This window comes from Melospiza georgiana, chromosome 6 (assembly GCF_028018845.1).
Source record: "Melospiza georgiana isolate bMelGeo1 chromosome 6, bMelGeo1.pri, whole genome shotgun sequence".
Classification (NCBI taxonomy): Eukaryota; Metazoa; Chordata; class Aves; order Passeriformes; family Passerellidae; genus Melospiza; species Melospiza georgiana.
Genome location: NC_080435.1, coordinates 26,423,562 through 26,441,570, shown reverse-complemented (window position 1 = coordinate 26,441,570; position 18,009 = coordinate 26,423,562).

Here is an 18,009-nt window from a genome sequence, read left to right as displayed (position 1 = left end):
TTGCATCAGTCATAAAATCACAGAATAGTTTAGGCTGGAAAAGGACTTCACAACTCCCACTGCTCGGGAGCATCTTCTGGGTCCTTCAGGACCTCAGATTTCCATGGTGTTTTCTGAAGGCTTTTTATTTTTAGTTTTTATAAGAATGAGGAAGGGTGGGCCTGCCATGAGTGCAGCAGTGCAGGAGTCCTGACTGCCCATCCTGAGCAAAGAGTCCCTGGATCCAGGTGGAGCAGGGACCAGCCCACATCCTCCATGCCCTGGACACTTGTCCCACCCTTGGGTTAAACATGACTAAAATTACTTGACCTCTGGGCCTGTGTTGGGAAAAAAATGAACTCTTCCACGTCCATGGTGGTGGCTGAGATCCGGTGCAGGACAATGGGGCCAGGAAGGGAAGGTCCCAGGGGAGCAGAGCTGCACAGCACTGCCTGACCCCATTCAGCTCCTGCCCTACCAGCACTGCTCACAGCCCTTTTCCTTACTCTGGAAAGCAAGGATTAACAGGGTGTTTATTTGTTTATTGTTTCTTACGTTTTGTGTTTTTTTTTTTTTTAAATCCAAAATCCTGGCCAGTAACAACTTTAGTCATCAAACAAAGTGCAATCATTATTGCCTTGCTTCTGCTGCTTCTGGGAAGTGAAAAGTCAGACAGATTAATGGCTTCACCCATGTGAATTTGGGTATCTGGCACAGAAGTGGAAGCAGGAATTCAATCTTCACAACATCCATTATCACATAGTACTGATGATAAAATGCCTCCCTTTTAAGAAGGAAGGAAGAACTCTAGTTTTGTTCTGCTGGCTACATAAAGTGGGTATTTATCCCTGTTACTATCTTTAGCAGAACATTTTGGTGGCTGGAGTAATGAATTTAAGCCTTTACCAAAGGAAAAATAACCACGGGAGGGAACTAATTTAATTGTATAAAACTACCATTTTACATTTTATAATCTTTCCTGGGTCACTTTTTCCATTCCTACATGCACTACATAAACATGTAGTGTTTATTAGAAATTTGAAGAGGATGGATAATGGTCTCTTTTGCTTGCTCAAAACTCTAAGGTGATGCAACTGGAATGCACAGGAGAATAGAGCAGATCTGCTCTTGTCTGCTTTCCTGGAGATAGGATTGTTTCTTTCTAAAGAAAATATTAAAGGTAATTCATAAAGATGAATAACATTATTTTTAGACTATTAAAATTTCCACTATTATTAGATTGCTACTCTTAGAGAAATATTAGCCCTTTAGGGAGAAAAGCTTTTCTCACATTATCATCTACACGTGTATTTGTGTATAAATTAAACATTATGTTGATTACTATTATGCTGAGATTAAAGTGGAATAAAATATTTTATGAAATAGAAGCTACACGAAGCAGTGTTTTTATATCCCTAAAATAATTTTTTTTAATGTACTTCACAGTTGGCTTCTTACAAGAAATCACCAGAAATTCCAAGAGGACATTTCAAACCCTGCAGCCCGGTGTTTCAAAGAAAAGAAAAAGCCAGGGGGATGCCTGAAGACACCCATTGCTATGTTCCCCACTGTCCCTTTCAGAGCAGCACCACGGGCTCTCCACAGAGCCCTGCTGGGAATGAGACACTGGCTGCTGATTTTCCTGAGCCTGAAGACACAGACAGTGACAGCTCAGCCTGGGACTGGAAGGAAAAAACATGGAAATTCACCTTTGAACCAGAGCACCTTAACAGGGAGACAAACACACAGTCATCTCTGGGCTTGAAAAAGAAAGATGGCAAAGCCACCAGGCACCCAGAAGAGGAGTTTCAGCAAGAATTTAAGGAGGCAAAACAGAGGCAGCAGCAGCCCTTGTGTGGCTCAGACAGGACAGAGCCAGGAGGGAGCAGTGCAGGCTGGGCAAAGAACAGAGCCCCCATGGCTCTGGACAAAAGGGATGCTGCCTGGACAAAAGAAGCGTTCAAACGCCCTGGCTGCCCTGGACAACTGCCCCTATTTGCAGATGGTTCTCCACCAGCTTCATCAGTGCACACCAAGGGTGCTCTGAGGGCTCCAGATGTGGTGTCCAGGGAGCATGCAGCCACCCAGCCAAAGTCCCCACTGAGGCTCATAGCCAATGCCATCAGAAGGTCCATTTGGGAGTCTCTGACCTCAGCTCCAGAAGGATTAAAGCAGGACTTGGACACCAAAGTCAAAGCCTCCTCAGAACACGCCTTCTTCAGCTTCCCCAGCGCTCCTGGGTATTCCCTGAGCCAAAGGAACAGGAACAACAACAACACTCAGTCACAGCATCCTAAAATAAGGGAGTGGGCAGGAAAATACGTAGGAGATGGGAGCCCTTACTCAAATCAGTCTCATTCTTCTGTGGGTTCAGAAGGGATATCTCTAAGGGACTCCAGGGAGGAGGTATCCTTCACACCCCACAGGCCCTCCAAGACAGCCCATATACCTCAGAAACCAGCTTGCACTAGGATGGAGGAGGTCCCAGGACTCCTAGAAAAGTTCACCTTTGAGGACAGTCCTCTGGAGACTCCCATGGATGAAATATGTGTCTGTAAGGAAAAGTCCACTCCCCTTTCATCTGCAGAGCCCAAGGACAGTCTGGGTGACTGTGCACAGAAAGGGTCACTCTTCAACAGACTGAGAAGCAAAGCTCATGAGAGGGAACGGAATTCCTTGGTGTCATCTCTGCCTGTCCTTAAGGACCATTCTCCAGAGAGGTTGTGCTATCCTTTCACAGGTGAGGACACCAGAGGAATTACTTTATTATTATTATTATTATTACTGTTATCATCATCATCATCACTATTATTATTATTGTGTAATAGCACTCAACCTTTGAAAGACCTGTGCATGCCCATGCAGGCACACACCTGTGGTGTGCTATGTTTAATTTCTAGGCATTTCCTACAATTTTGTGGCTAAAGTTTAGGAGTTGCTACAGATTTAAAGAAGTGGAGTGGACTTGCAAGCAGAAGCATCTTGCTGGACCAAAGTTTGGTTTGCTGCTCCCTGCTGCTGGGACATGTTTGGGTCAGGGGTGGCAAGGCAGAGTGGCACACTGGGCACAGCAGCTTCTGCAGTGACACTGGGCTGTGGAAGGGGGACGAGAGCAGGCAAGCAGAAGGACAAGCACCAAAAGCTCCAGTTTTTGCAGTGCAGAGTACATTTGTTTTCCCTGCATGAGGAACCAGCGACTGAAGCAATATGGTTGCAGCAGCAAGAAGCTTTGCTCTGTGTTTGTGCTTCCTCAGCACGTGTCTCCTCAGCTCTGCTGTCAGTGACCACTGTGGACATACTTTTGGGAGCTTTGCAGTGTCATTAATATCTCCTTGTTGTTCAATCTGAGAGGAGAGAGCACCTTATTGACCTCCTCTGACCTATTTGTGAGTCTATCTTGGCAGTGATTAAAAGGCATCAATTTTCTTGTTTGCTTGCTAGAGAAAGGTTAGTATTAAAACTGCAGACAAGTCCAAGAAATATTGATGCCTGACCAAGAGCAGTCTGAGTGATGTGAGCAGAGGCTCAGAAAGAATTAAGTGCAGCACACAGATTCAGGTGTGAAATATTTTTGCAGTAATTGGTATGTTGTGCTCATACTGAAATGGGAAAAGTTCTTGCAAGTTTGAATAATGCTTTACTTGATTTATGCTGAAAATATTTTGAAATAACATGCTGGTGTAACGTGTTGGATTCCTCTGCTGTCCAAGCCAGAAGAGAAATTATTAAATTATTACAATTATTGAATATAGGCAATACAAAATCTGTTTAGAAAAAAAAGAAAATGAAGCTCTAATCTAGTCATTTGCCCAGTAATCTGTTATCTTCAATGTTTCAACATTGTAGCTCTCTGAAGTTTTTAAAACATTCATATTTGAGTAAATCTGTAAATAGTAAAACTAGTAAAGAGCTGAGTCCTGTTTGACTCTCAGAAATGGCATTTCTGTCTCATACAGGCCCTTGTCAGAGGCCCAGGCTTGGCAAACTTTAGCCATGAAGTGATGACAAGCTTTAGGCACACACTTCTTGTTATTATTTTCCTCTCTTGAAATTTACTACAAATTTCAGAAAATTTCTTTAAGGGATAAAAGTACTCCCAGCACCTATTTCAGATTTTTGATTTACTGCATAAATATCTTTAAGGCTTTTGTCCTCTGATGCTTCCTTTGTGTTCCAACCTGCAGTAAAACTGCCCCCAAAAAACTGATCAATAAAATTGTTCAATCAGATGGCTAACTGTTCTCTCCTAAGCCTACTTGACCTTTTGAAATTCAAAAAAATGCCAAAGTGCCATGTTAATTACTGATACTTTAGGCAGGATAGCCAATTCAGCTGATGAGGAAATTTAACGTGCTGTGAGCTCTCTTTGCTGGTTTTGTGCTCACTCAGACTGGGAAGGGATTGCTTGCAAATGTTTCAGGTTCCCATTACTGCATTGTTGTGCCCCAGAAGCTCTGTGTGTTTGCAGTGTCTGCTCAGTGAGGACACTGCTTTTGCACTGATTTTGTATTTTAGAAGGGGAGCTGAGGCACTAGAAAATTCATTACAAGCATAAGACCACATGAGAAATCTGTGGAGAAGCAGAGATATGAAACCAAGCCAAGTCCTCTCTTTCTGCTGCTCATTCTTCTGGATTCCCACTGGCCATTCCTTCCATTTCCTACCAGCTTCCATCTCATTTTGGACACCAGTGCCCCAGGAGATGTGTGTAACTTTATCTCTCTCTCTTGTAAAACACTGAAGTTCTTACAGTGGTCAGGATTAATCCCATGACTTTACAAAAATACGCAGTCTTGGACAGTTGTGGAGGAAGCCAAGAGATGAATACAGCATCATGTTATCAGAACAGTTCCTGCTCCAAGACATTCTGTATGTTCAGGCTGCATGGCACAAAAGCAGCCCAGGGAGGAAAGGGCAGTGAGCTGTGACAGGCAGATGGACACCAGGGCTGGGTTTCCCTGGGAATCTGCAGGACAATCAGAAATGCTCCCACATCTAACTCAGGGCATCACCTCAGGAGCTCTTCACATCACAGCTCCCTTGCTTTCCAGGGGACCTCAGGCTACCTGGGAACATGAGTACCTTGGGTGTTCATGTTAAGGGAGAGGTTCTCAAAAGCATTGCACTTCCATCTGAGGGCTTGTTCCATGGGGAGGGAAAGCTCTAGCATGACATATGCTAATTTGGAAATGAGGGAGATGCTAGAGTACTCAGGAAATAAGAAATATGCAATAAATAACTCCCAGTCTGAAGGAATGAGATGCCTGGAAAGTGAAAGCCCAAGTCTAGAGGACTTGAGTTAATATTTGGAAAAGAACCTACATTTTTGATATCAGCTCTGCAGCAGCTCAAGCTTTAGGCTTGTCATATTTGGAGGCAAATTGTTATCTAACTTTAGTACTGCAGTTCTAAATGTCAGATCTTAATGACTCAGTAAAGTCCCTAAGTTTGAACATTGTTATGTTTGTTTTGTCCAAATTCTCACAGCTGTTGGCTAAGTTCTGCCTATCTCACCCTGTTTAGTTGGAGGGGGTTTTTTGGGTTTTGGTTGGGGATTTTTGTTGCTTGTTTGTCTCATTGTATGGAGCAGGCTGCTTCTCCTCCAGACCTTGTAATGCTTCCTAAATTATTGATATCACCCAAAGGGAAGGACAATGGGATGAACACGTTTCATGGATTCTGAGTTTAAATGAGGGCTGGAGGCAAAAGTCCTAATTCAGCCCTGGGACCCAGAGCAAGGCAAAGAAGAAATATCTACACTGGGAGAAGGGGAGGAGATTTCAATCTGAACACACCTAGAAAGCCAACTGTTGCCTTGTAGATACAGTGTTAGCTTTAAATTATGTACATTTCCAAGATGGCCAGCTGTTAATCATTAACCCTGCAGCAGGTTGAAGCATAGAGACAGATGTTCCAAAAGAGGTTTTATTTTCTGAATTAAAGAGAATGAAGCTACGCATTAGACAAATTAAGAAGAAATTCAAATATTTACACCCAGTTGAAACAAGATGCTGGAAAAACAGGCAAGATAAAATTGCTGCAATTAAATGTAATTTAATTTATAATTCGGAAAGCATGTTTCTTCCAAAGGCTGACTTTGAGTTTTCCTTATGGAGTGTATTGTTGTGATGTACAGATTTTCCTGACTTCTTATGGCATTTTAATCAACAGCCCAATGATGTGATAATATTCCTAAAGCAGAAAAATAAGTGACATTTGTTTAGACATAATTAATGAAATATTTATGTTGCATGAGGCTGTGTGATAAAGCCCTGTTCTCTTAGTCCATTTGCTTCTGATTACATTTGTGATTTTTTTATATGACCAGACATTCTGACGCCAACTATTTTACACTGAGCAGATGTCATGTAGTAAAAATGGGTGCCAGATGCTACAAGCCACATAAGGGTAATTTGTTTAAGAGCTGGCTCAGACTTTGTGCATTCAATTACACTGTATAGTGAGCCTTATACAATCATTTGGGTAATATGGCTAACTTCAGATATACATTTTAATGAATGTTGAGTGCGTTCAGAACAGCATGCTACATGCAGGGTGCTCAAGGAATTAATTTATTTGTTTGGAGTACCTAGAAAAAAATAAAATATATGGCCAGACAGTTTTTGACAGGTATAAAAAATTTAATTAGTGTTGTCAGTTGAATGTCCAAATTGCTCTAGGTGCTGATGATTAGAACTCAGGGCAGGTGCAAAATGTCTGTTTAAGTTAAAGAACAGTATTTTTTGCTTCGCTGATCGTTTTATTATTGTGTTTTAGGATATAAACACATACCTGTCAGAAAACAAGCTACTGACTATTCTACTTCATCCTCTGATGAGGAGTTTGAATCCAAGCCTTCATTAACACAGAAGGTAATTTGAGTTGGAAACAGAAAGGTATTTCCCTAGTTGGGCTGTATTGAAAATTCGTCATATGATTTTGATCTAAAACATGCAGCAGTTCCTCAAAGTGGGGATTGGAACATTGGAGGTTACATGTCATTACATTAAGACTGATGAACATCAACAATTCTTTTGCCTCTTTGGACCGTCAATTTCCCCTGGTTATACCAGCACTGACAGAGGAGGTCTTCATCTGACAAACAGAAATGTTTCACTGAAGCTGCTTTGAAGCTGATCCTTAAGTGGCCTTAAATAAGTAGCCCAACAAGCAAGCTATTGAAAAAAACAAACCAAACAGATGCAGATTTCCTTTGGGGGAATGCAGATTCATTGGAGAAGAGCTGCAGGCAGGTTGCCTGGAAAACACTCTGTTTGTGGCTCACCCACTTGTGCTGATTAGGATAAATCCCCCCCAGGCCCTGTACCCCAAAAGGGCTGACAGCAGGAGCTGGGGGCTACAGCCCCCTGAACCCTCCAACCCAGCTCTGAGGTGAGGAAACACAGCTTCTGTTGTCTGAATGGCTCACCAGAAAGGTGTTATATCTCTTTCCTGTGTAGGGTATCAGTAAATGTGATTTATAATATGAGGGGGCCTTTTGATTTGCTGCCTTTGGGGGGGGGGGGGGAAGAGGAAGGAAAGCAAAGTACTGAAAAAGACTGAAAAATATCTGTTCCAAGTGGGACTTTGAATGGAAAAAGTGGAGCCAAAGCAGAGCAATGTGTGGCAGCACTTGTCCCCAGTGGCTCTGTGTCAGGGTGTGCGGGGATGGCAGGAATTCTTCATTCATCTTGCCTGTTACAGGAAAGGCAATCTGCAGTACAATAATGTCATGGGGAATTAAAGCAGGTTTAAATAAAATAGAGAAAAGAAGGGAGACATGGGAGCAAGCTGGATAGGAGTGACCCCAGCAGTTCAGACAGGGCAGGACCAGGGCAGGGAGAAGGCAGAGCTCCAGGAAAGCTGCCAGAAAGGGGAAGAAGGAGCAGCTGTTGCACATGGGCATTATCAGTGGCTCAGTTTGGATGCACATTCCCCACTCGGTGTGCTTCTTTCAGCTGTCTCCTACCATCCCTTTTCATGCCACTTCTGGCTGCTATTTTGCCAGTTCCACTGTTTGTATCTGGCAAAACTTGGTGAGAATAATTTTAGTGACTTCGTGGCTGGTTAATTTTTAATTTTGCCCATCTGTGGTGCTCATGTATCCTGCCTCCTCCAAAATGGGAACACCACAGCCTTGAAGCACTTCAGGACAGCTTGGGTCAAAGGCAAGATGGAGAAATGGCAAGTGATTTCCCTGGCAGGTGATTCCCTGTGCTGTCCTGATCTCCCAACAGCAGCAACAAGTGCCCTGGGGAAAAGCAAAAGTCTCTGTAATGCAGCACAGCAATGGCATTAGGGAAGGTTTCACAGGGCTTCAAGTAGTGTCCCATGATGTGAATTCACCACTTTAGAGCTCCAGCAATGGAAATAGGTTGCATTTCCCTAAACTGGTGCTTTCCCCAGCCTCTGCATGGCCGTGTATAGTGGGATGTTGTATACAGCCAGCTTTGTGATTTGGAAATGTTTTATTGACACCCGCTGAGGGCTGCCTTGGGAGCTTGTAAAGCTTTAAAGGCAGCATAGCAAATGCCTGTAAATGCTCCTACATGGCTGTTTCCCTTCTGCCTGCAGTAGCTGAGCCTGCTCTGGGCAGGGGATGGGCTCAGACTGTCCCCAGGGTCAGTCCCACCCTCAGGGGCTCCGTGGTTCTGGGGGAGCTTTGAGGAAAGCTGCAATGGCAGACTCGTGCTTTGATTGCGTTTTTCTTTCCCTCTGTGTCTCTTACAGGCAAAAAAGGCTCTCAGAAAGAGAAGGAAGCTGGAGAAGGAGACAAAGCAGTTGATTAAACAAGAGGAGCTGAAGAGGCTTCACAAAGCACAGGTGAAAATGCAGCTCACAGATGTCCCCTTTGTCCCCAGGAGTGACTGGTGAGGATGGGGGGACCCAAAGGGGCTCTGCAGCTCCCCACACTCCTCAGCATGGCTCTCTGCTCTCTGTGCTGAAATGCCCCAGCAGCAGCAGCAGCAGGAAGGGGCCTGTGCCAGGGCCCTGACAAACCCATGTCAGTCCCTGGAGATCATCATAATTGGCATCATGATTTTGTAGATGTGCACGAAGAACAAGAGGGAACAGTGGCTGGAAATAAGAGAAGGGAACTGAAGAGGGAGAGAGATAGAAAGGGGAAGTAACATCAGCCCTGCACAATGTACGAAACTGAGCCATTACCTCTGTGCATGACAGGAGGATACAAAAATGCAGTGATGGCTTTTGTTCTCTCCCTGCTACAACAATGAAAGTGAATCATTTTTCCCCTTAATGACAGAGAGCCACTTCATTTTATACAGGCCCTGCTGTTCAGAGAATGCTAGGAAAGCTCTGGACTCTACTGGTGTGTGATTATTTCCAATTACAGTTTAAGATTTGTACATGCACTTCTGCACAATTTGATCTCAGATGTGTCCTGCTCAATACATGGGAAGAGAAGCTGTGTTTTAGTTTTTTATCTGAGAATTGTAAATGATCTCCAGGTGACATTAGATGCATATGTGACTACTTTTGTTTCAATGCTTTGTGGAGACAATGAAGTCCAAACTTTTTGAATGATCTTTTGTATTTGTTAGGCTGTTGCTGAGGGCTTGGCTTGGAATGCCCTAACACAGCCTGAAATGGGAACTGCTGAGCATCTCTCTTTGACATTTCAACCTTTTAAGGTGTTTCATGCTTTTTATCCCCACCACACCTCTAAAAGTCTTATTTCAGAGGGAATGGACAATGGATGTAGAAATCTTTCCTGAAGTGCCACTGAATTGTCACAGCTATTAGATCCTTTTCTTTCTGGGTCAAATATGGTGAAATATGAAAGCAAACCAAACAAAATTCCCATGGACAATAAAATAGCAAGCAGAGCTTTCCAGCTGTAAACCTTCCCTATTTATATGAGCTTTACTAATGTAATATCTCAGAATATATGTCTCTGAATGTGAAAATATTGACTTTTTGCACCTTGTGAGACACAGAAATGTTGTGATCTCTTTTTTTACAATGGGAGAGCTAAAACTCAGAAAAAGCTGAGGTTCTTTTGGTGCCTGTGATACTTAGATAAAGTTGTGACAGGCATCTGGTGGCATATTTGAATTGCTTAGGTGCCTGGGACACGCAATGAGTTGGCAGGAACCACGACTCCTCCAAGACCTTTCCAAGCTGTTTCTCTGAGAACTGAGGCCATCTTTTGTCTCTGAATTTTGAAGCTGTGTCTGTAGCTTTTCTATCATTACATTTTTGCAGGCAATCCAGCGCCAGCTAGAAGAACTGGAGGAAAGACAAAGAACTTTGGAGATTTTTGGTGTCGAACTGGAGAGAGAACTAAGAGGAGAAGCAGGTACACAAAGCAGTTTGCTTGTTCAGTGGTGGGATTTTTAACCTGTTCCAAAACACAGGGTTTTAATGGTTGTCATGGAAATAGTTTGGTGCAAAATCCGAAAAGGAACAATAACTGGCACGACAAAAATGATTGATAAACCTTTTTCTCAAACTCTGTGTTACCTCAAGCACCTTTACATTGAATACTTTAAATTTTCTGTTGGTTATCATAGATTTGGAATTAATGACAATGCTATTGAATGTGAATTTACATTTCCCCCAACACTACCTCCCCCACACTTTTTTTTTTAAGTCCCATCCTGAGCTAAATTTCATCTTGTGGAGGGAACCAGTGAGGTTTCCAGGAGCTGTATCTCAGTTACCAAGCCAGCAGCAGCCCGTGCCTAGTAACAGAGTCTTTAATGACTTTCCTGGAGTGTGAAATGCCATTAATATGATTAGAGCCAGTGGCCATGCTATAGCAACAGCAGGCTACAGGCACAGACCCCACCAGCACAGCTCTTCCCCCAGAGGATGGCAGGGGATGGCAGCCTTGTTTTCTCGTGACAGGCACTTGCACAACATGGAAAACCCAGATATGTTTTGGCACCTGATCTTGTTGTTGTCTTAACCAGGCAATCCAGTCCAACCCCTCCATGCTGGTCTTTTGACCACATTTCATAGCAGCTCTCACCCCTATTCTGAACACTAAGTTCAGCAAGAGAGCATTCACCCAACCTTTCATATTTATTAACTAATTTCCTAGAATTGACTGTGTCAGCCTATTCCAAATTTTATCTAAAAATTTATAATCTATTTTTCTTAAATGAAATCATAACCCTTTATCAAACAGCACCCCACTCACTGCCTGTGAGAAAGTCTGCTAAAAAGGCTGTGAGAATTACAGAGTTAGCTTTTTTCTTCTGATTTTTATGAAGGTGGTTCTTTTTTGTAAACCTCAAAAATATAGAGGGACGAGAAGCTTCTAGCTCTTGGGATAGGCACAGAATGCCAGGATAAATGGCCTAGAGCCACTTCTTGTTGTTGCTGTTTCGACAATCGCATTTCCTAAAGAAGGCTGCCTGCCAAGAGATCGATGCTTCTCATTCTCTTACCATCCCTGGTAATTGGATTGCCCTCATTAAGGTGAAAGTACTGTTTTTTTCTCCCTGTTGATTGTTTGTGTGTAGGTAGCCAGTTACAAATAGGGCAGATACTGAAAGGTAGGATGTTACTGTCTCTCAATAACTCTTCTGGTGCAAAAGCCATGAGCTCCCCAGACAAAATGTGAGTGCTTTGTTGCTCACAATAACATATGTGTAATGATGCAGGAACTGCTGAGTTTAATATTCTGTTCAAGCTTCCTAAAAATAATGAGCATTACTTTTTAATGAATGACCAGTGTTTATTAGGTTAAGTTGTATTTAAGCAGGTCTGCGCTTATGCAATTCAAGTGATTTAATAGGTATTATTAAGGTAATTAGAAAACGATCACAGTTCAGCAATAATATTGAGCTGCAAAGATTGTGAATAACCAAATTTAGAGGCAGGCCTGCAAACAGCAGTTTGCAGTGACATTTACGCAACTCTCCTCTAATAATTCTGCAAGCCTGGGATGAATGGCCTCTTTGTTAGGGGGAGTTATTCATTAGCTCCTCAACTGAATTAGAAGAGAACATGCGTGGGTGCGAAACAACTGCCATGAAGACTGATGAGCAAAATGAGGTTTTGATGATCTTGTAATTGTAGTGACAATAATTCATGCATTAGGGAAAAAACCACAAACCCAAAAAAAAACTACCCCCAAAAATGAGAAGAAATAATATCAGTCCTATGAATAACTTTTCATGTTCGTTATTTCCTTTATTCTGCTTCAAAATACCAAATAATAAATCACTGATGTACCATTGCTTTGTTTTTCACTGACATTTGTGAAGGCTTATGGAGAGCTTCTGCCTACAAGAAAATACAGAAATAAAAATCTCAAAACACGTTTTCCACTGAAATTAGCATAAGGGTTCAGTTGACTAATCAAGTCATAAACAATGATGGTAAAGAAGAAAACCTATGTTGAGAGAACATTAGGAAATGTCTCCATGCTTTGGAAGGTGAATAAATATCTGCACATGTTGGAGCTAGTTTTTGATTTCACAAAAACATATCTGAGGTGTCTCGGAATTTTCAACAGAGTCAAAAGAAATCAGTTGCAAGCCTGTAGAAATAAGGAATATGAGGTTTAACTGTACCTAAAAAGGTGCAATAGAAATAAGGAATATGAGGTTTAACTGTACCTAAAAAGGTGCAAACTGGCCAAGATCCTTTTACTGTGTGATGACTGTAAGAAGGGACAGTGAAGCATCAACCTGAGAAGGTTCAGGTTTTGAGAGGAGTGTTCAGTAAATACTCCTCCACAGCCTATATACAATTCCCTCAAAAGCGATGAAAATAGAAATGCCTCTGATGTAATAAGAAGAATGGCTGACTTTCAAATGGATCTCAGTCAAGAGACTTGGGTAAACCAGGACAGGTTTGCTTTAGCAATGCTGTAGGGAAAAGCCAACATGGCTCACAAAGCAAACTCACAAACTTTTTTTCCTCTAAGCTATTAAAAATATCTGTCAAACTGTATCATCCAAAATGCTTCTTTGGTTTGTTCTGCCCTTGGAAGGCATTGAACGCTCCATCAGACTTAAATAAGTATTTAAATTGCTACTAACAAACATTTGAAAAGCTCAGGGGGAAAATGCCACTGGGAACACTTAGGGGGATTCTGTGGGCTGGAGGAGGAGGCAAAACAAGGGCTACTTTTATTGCATCTTTTTGTGGATTTTATGAAAACGAGTGTTTTTTTGCAAACTGCAGTATCTTTGCTTACCTCAATCAAGCTACAATACACAGTCTTTTATTAGAGAGACAGAGTTTCTAAAGTGTGGCAGCAGGCAGGAACAGGCAGAACAGATGTGGGAGGTGTGCTGGCAGTGCCATCAGTGTTGCTGTAACTCTGCATCAAAGGGAGATGGGGTGGCTTTGTTTTGTGAAAAAATGAATGGGAAATGTGAAGTCACGAGGATGTTAAAAAGGACAGCAAGGAAAAGAAATACATATGTGCTCTGACTTGCCATTTGAAAACATCCAGGGGTTCTTCATTGCCAAGGAGTTTTGTTCAGATGGTATTTTAGGAGAGTAAAGGTCCTTACCCAGTGAGAGAGATCCACCCTCTTCTACAGCGAGGCAGAGTCAAGCTGTGAGCTCTTTGGGAGAAAGGCTGTCCATCAGTGATGCCCTGTGTTATAAAACCACCCAGTTATCATAGATTTGTCATTGAAAGCAAATGCAGATTTAGAGGCCAGTTGACGAGTGAAGGGAAATTTGGAGAGGATTTGCAGTGGTGTGTCTGATGCCCACTGGAAGCAGGGATTAAGCTGCCAATGTGCACATCCTGAAGGCAGATGGTGTTAATGGAATATCCACCAAGACACAGTTCAGCTCTGAAGCCCAGTTTCAAAGGAGACACTGAGCTAAGAGACAGAAATAGTGCCCAATATGTGATTATTTGAAAGGAAAAACTTAAGGACAGAAGTTTTTTAAAATCCAATGCATCTTTAGCTGCAATAAGCCACAAGTGTCAACCAAAAATAGACAAAAATGTCATACCTGTTGTACTCAGCCATTACTGGGGTAAGTCACACCAAAACCATCTCCATTTGGAGTCATGTAGGCTTACACAGGAGAACTTAGTTGGCAAAAGCATTGGAAAGAAAGCACACTGAAGTCTCCTATTTCCCACAGATTCAGGCACAAAGGATGAAAATCAGATGCTACATGAATGGTTTGAGCTGGTCATGGAGAAGAATAAATTAATGCGTTATGAGTCTGAGCTCCTGATTATGTAAGTAAGAACAAGCAGAAGTATTAAAGATGGGAGGGGAGAGGGAAAAATGTACTCACAACTCACAATACACCTGAACACCTTCCTGTGTGCTGCATTTGAGGCAGCTGAGGAATAAAATCCAGAGTAGCTCTGGAGGCCCTTCATGTGTGGGTTCAGCCCTATGCAGAATTACAATGTGGGTGCCACCAGCCAAACACAGGTGGTTCAAAGCCTTAAGCATTGCTGTGCATGGGGGAGTTTAACCCCATACCTAATGTAAAAGGTGGCAGTGGTGCTCCTGGAGCTGCTCTGGAGATGCTGGCACAGGCAGACCTTTCAGCTTTGGCAAGAGAAAATACCAGATAAACACAACACAGAATCCCAGAATTGAAATCATGTTAACATATATGTCTTCATTGAAAAAAGCTACTTCTTTAACATACTTTTTGCTGCACCCAGAGCCCAAGAGCTAGAATTGGAGGACCACCAAAGCAGGCTGGAGCAAAAGCTGAGAGAGAAAATGGCCATTGATGGTAAGTCAGAGGGGACAGTGTGCTGCAGCCCACAGGGACAGACTGTGCCAACCCTGCTTGCTCCAAAAAGGGTGGCTGAGGCTCCTGTGCTCCCTCAGGCAGCTCTCCAGGCCAGCTGATGATGGACACCAATGGAAAGTGACTTCTTCTCTCATCTAAGAGAAGAGATTTTCTGCTCTTATGCAGCATTGCTGGGCACCACAGTATTTTGGGACTGCTGTGAAGTACTTGGGATTACAGCCTGGGCTTGTCCTTTCATTTGGGATTTGAAAAGGAGCATGGGGAGGAGCAATGCAGGGAGAAGAGTGCTTCCATAGCACTGAGTATCCAAAAATATCCTGATTTGTTCTAGGCATGTGGATTGCAAGTGATGGCAGGTTTCACTACATTTTCTGAAAAATGCTTTCCATTTCCTTACAGGTACTACATTTTATGTAGGGATTTTTACCTTGTGAGCTAAATTTAAACTACAGCTTAATTGCTTCTATAATTAAGTAGTGCTTTTCCTATCCCTTCCAGTCTAAATTTTGTACCAGATCTACTATAGACTCTAGGAACCCTAATGATCAAATTCAAGTGGCCCAAATCCAGGAGAAAATTTTCCTAAGCTGTAACTTTAACCATACTAACTGCTACTGACTACATTTGTCGTTGATGATAATGTTAATTCAAGCTGTGCACCAACAGTTAAAATGCAAACAGTGATCTGGTTCTTAACCTCTTTTTTGTGGCCTTTTAGACAGCCTTAAAGATGAGATGGATCTGAACGAGGAGGATGAAATTTTTACCGAGATGATGAAAGTGGTTGAAGAAAGGGACAGACTCGTATGTGCCTTAGAAGAGCAGAGAGTGAAAGAAAGAGCAGAAGACCAGCACTTTGAAAGCCTCATTTTATCTACAGGTTATCAGCTGAGCAGGATTTAAACAGCCACATGCAAATAAACATCCTTTCAGCAGTATTCCTTCTCACGGAGATACACTCTTCTGGAAAATGAAGGAATTCAAATTTTAAATCAACTTATTTGGGAAGCACATCATTTTGTTATCAAAAGCTTTAAAGCAGGTCTTTTGCTTAGACCAGAGACAGTCATTTCACTGTGAGCTCAAAGGATCACTGGGATCCAGATTTGGACTTAATGTGTCTGTCTGACAGGCACCAGGGCCAGTGAAAGGGAAATCAGAGCTCCATTATGCTCTTGGAATTTTATTTTAGTGCTGAGAGTAGAGTTACTGAGGAACATGATGACATCATTTAGTATTTCTGAGACAGCCTTACTCTCCATCTGTTTGTCTGAATCTCTGTGTGGCTTTGTTAATATTTTGGCACAGCCAAGCTGTGGTCAAGTATAGAAAAGTCAGAAAACAAGCATCTCATAAAAATAGGGTTAGTCTTTATTTCTGGTGGAGGAAGAGTCATTTGACTAATAACTACATATGAGCACTTGCTAAAATGACTGTAAATGCAACACCAGAAATTAATTTTTCAGGTATGTATAAGTTTTATTGCACTGTGTATTTTTGAACAAGAAGTTAAAGCATTATTAAATGCCTGCATTTTGTAAAAGTGTAAGGGATTATCAAAGGGGTGACTATCCTTACAGCTGTTACATGCACAAAAAAGTTTCTGTATATCAGAGACTAAGGTCTTTAAAATCAGCAAAAAGATAATTTAAAAATAGTAATTCAGTCCCAATTGGACTATAGGGCAGAATTTACTAGGGCATACTTTACAATTTCTTCACAAAACACATCACAAATTGTATTGTTGGGTGTAATAAATGGTATAGTAGTTAAAGACTTCCCCGACAACCATCCCATAAAAGAACTAAAAATGTTGAGTTTTTAGTATCAACATTTGAAAGAAAATATTGTGAGTGTATTTCAATTACATTTATCCTGCTGCTTGAGAATATATGCATATTTTTTGCTTAAAGGGACCATCTCCTATCTTTTTTGTACATGCATTTGTAGATATTGGCAAAAAGGCATGCAGATATTCTCCTAATTTAAGTAACTTCTTAAATCTGAGATAATTCTGCCAATTTAAGATCGGTAATATTTCCCAGCTGTATGTGTGATACACTAGATTTTCAAACTGGAAAAAACAAGAAGAAACTGAAAGACTGTTTTTTGACTATCATTTTACCTCGTGCTCTGAGAAGATTTGATGTTCTCATTATTTTGTGAATGGTGCTAATTTGCAGCATCTGCCTGTGGTACAGTCAAAGATAGAAGCATTCCTATTAAAAAAGCTTTAAACTGAAAAACCTCTTGGTGGGTACTGGTAAAGTAACAGACACACTGGATCCTGTCACAATAATTTCTGAGTTATCTTTAGGGTTGGTTTGGTTTTGGTTTTGTTTTTCATTCTTTATTGCAAGAAATTTGAAATATTCTTTCTAAAGGTAAAAGCAAGTTTTTGCTATTGGTCACAGATAAATAATATACCTCTGTTGGTGCAAGCTTTATACTATTGCTCTGCAATATTTATTTATATCTATTTATTAGACTGTTTGGAGAGGGTAAGAGTGTCTGATTGCATCTTACAGTTTGGATGTTGTCTCTGATTTTGATTGAAAAATGTGTATTTCTAACAGCTGTGTACAGCAAAATTGTGCCTTGTAGAGTAGACAGCTGTATAGGTTTGGTACATAATTAGCAATTAAATATGAATTAAGATTTTAAACAGTGTTCTCAGTGACTGTAACTTGAAGGGATACCCTTAAAACACAGCATTCAGGGCTTTAACATACAATTTGTCTTCCATCACAGTGAAAAGATGTGGAAGAAATACTTAAATGTTTTCCAAAATTTACCACCAGACTTTTTCCCCCTCTCATTCATAGGCTAAGCATACCTGATCTTCAGATGACATTTTTACTGAGACGGATTGCAGTGATTGATTCTTTAAACTAACTCTATTACTTAAGACTGACACAAAGTAGGAGAGGCAGAGCAGCAATAAATATTTTCATTTTCTTTGTTGAGATCTGCTGGTATTTCCAGTTTGGTGGAGAAAATTTCTGGGTTTTATCACTGTCCCCAATCCTCCCTCATGCAGTCCTGTAGAAAAAGACAGTCTAGGAAATGTCATCGTTTTCTGTGAAAATCATAATGATTTCAAGGTATTTTTCAAAAGTTTGAAAGCAAAATTCTTAGAGCTTTTCAAAAGAGTAGAATTCTGCAGAAATCTCCAGTTATATCAAATTTGGTTTTCTCACCTCACTTTTACAATTAAGTAGTCCCATTCACATTAGTCTTGCTGCTGCAAATATGCCCTGAGATTTCAGTTTACAGCAGATAGATACCTGTTCAGCTATAAAA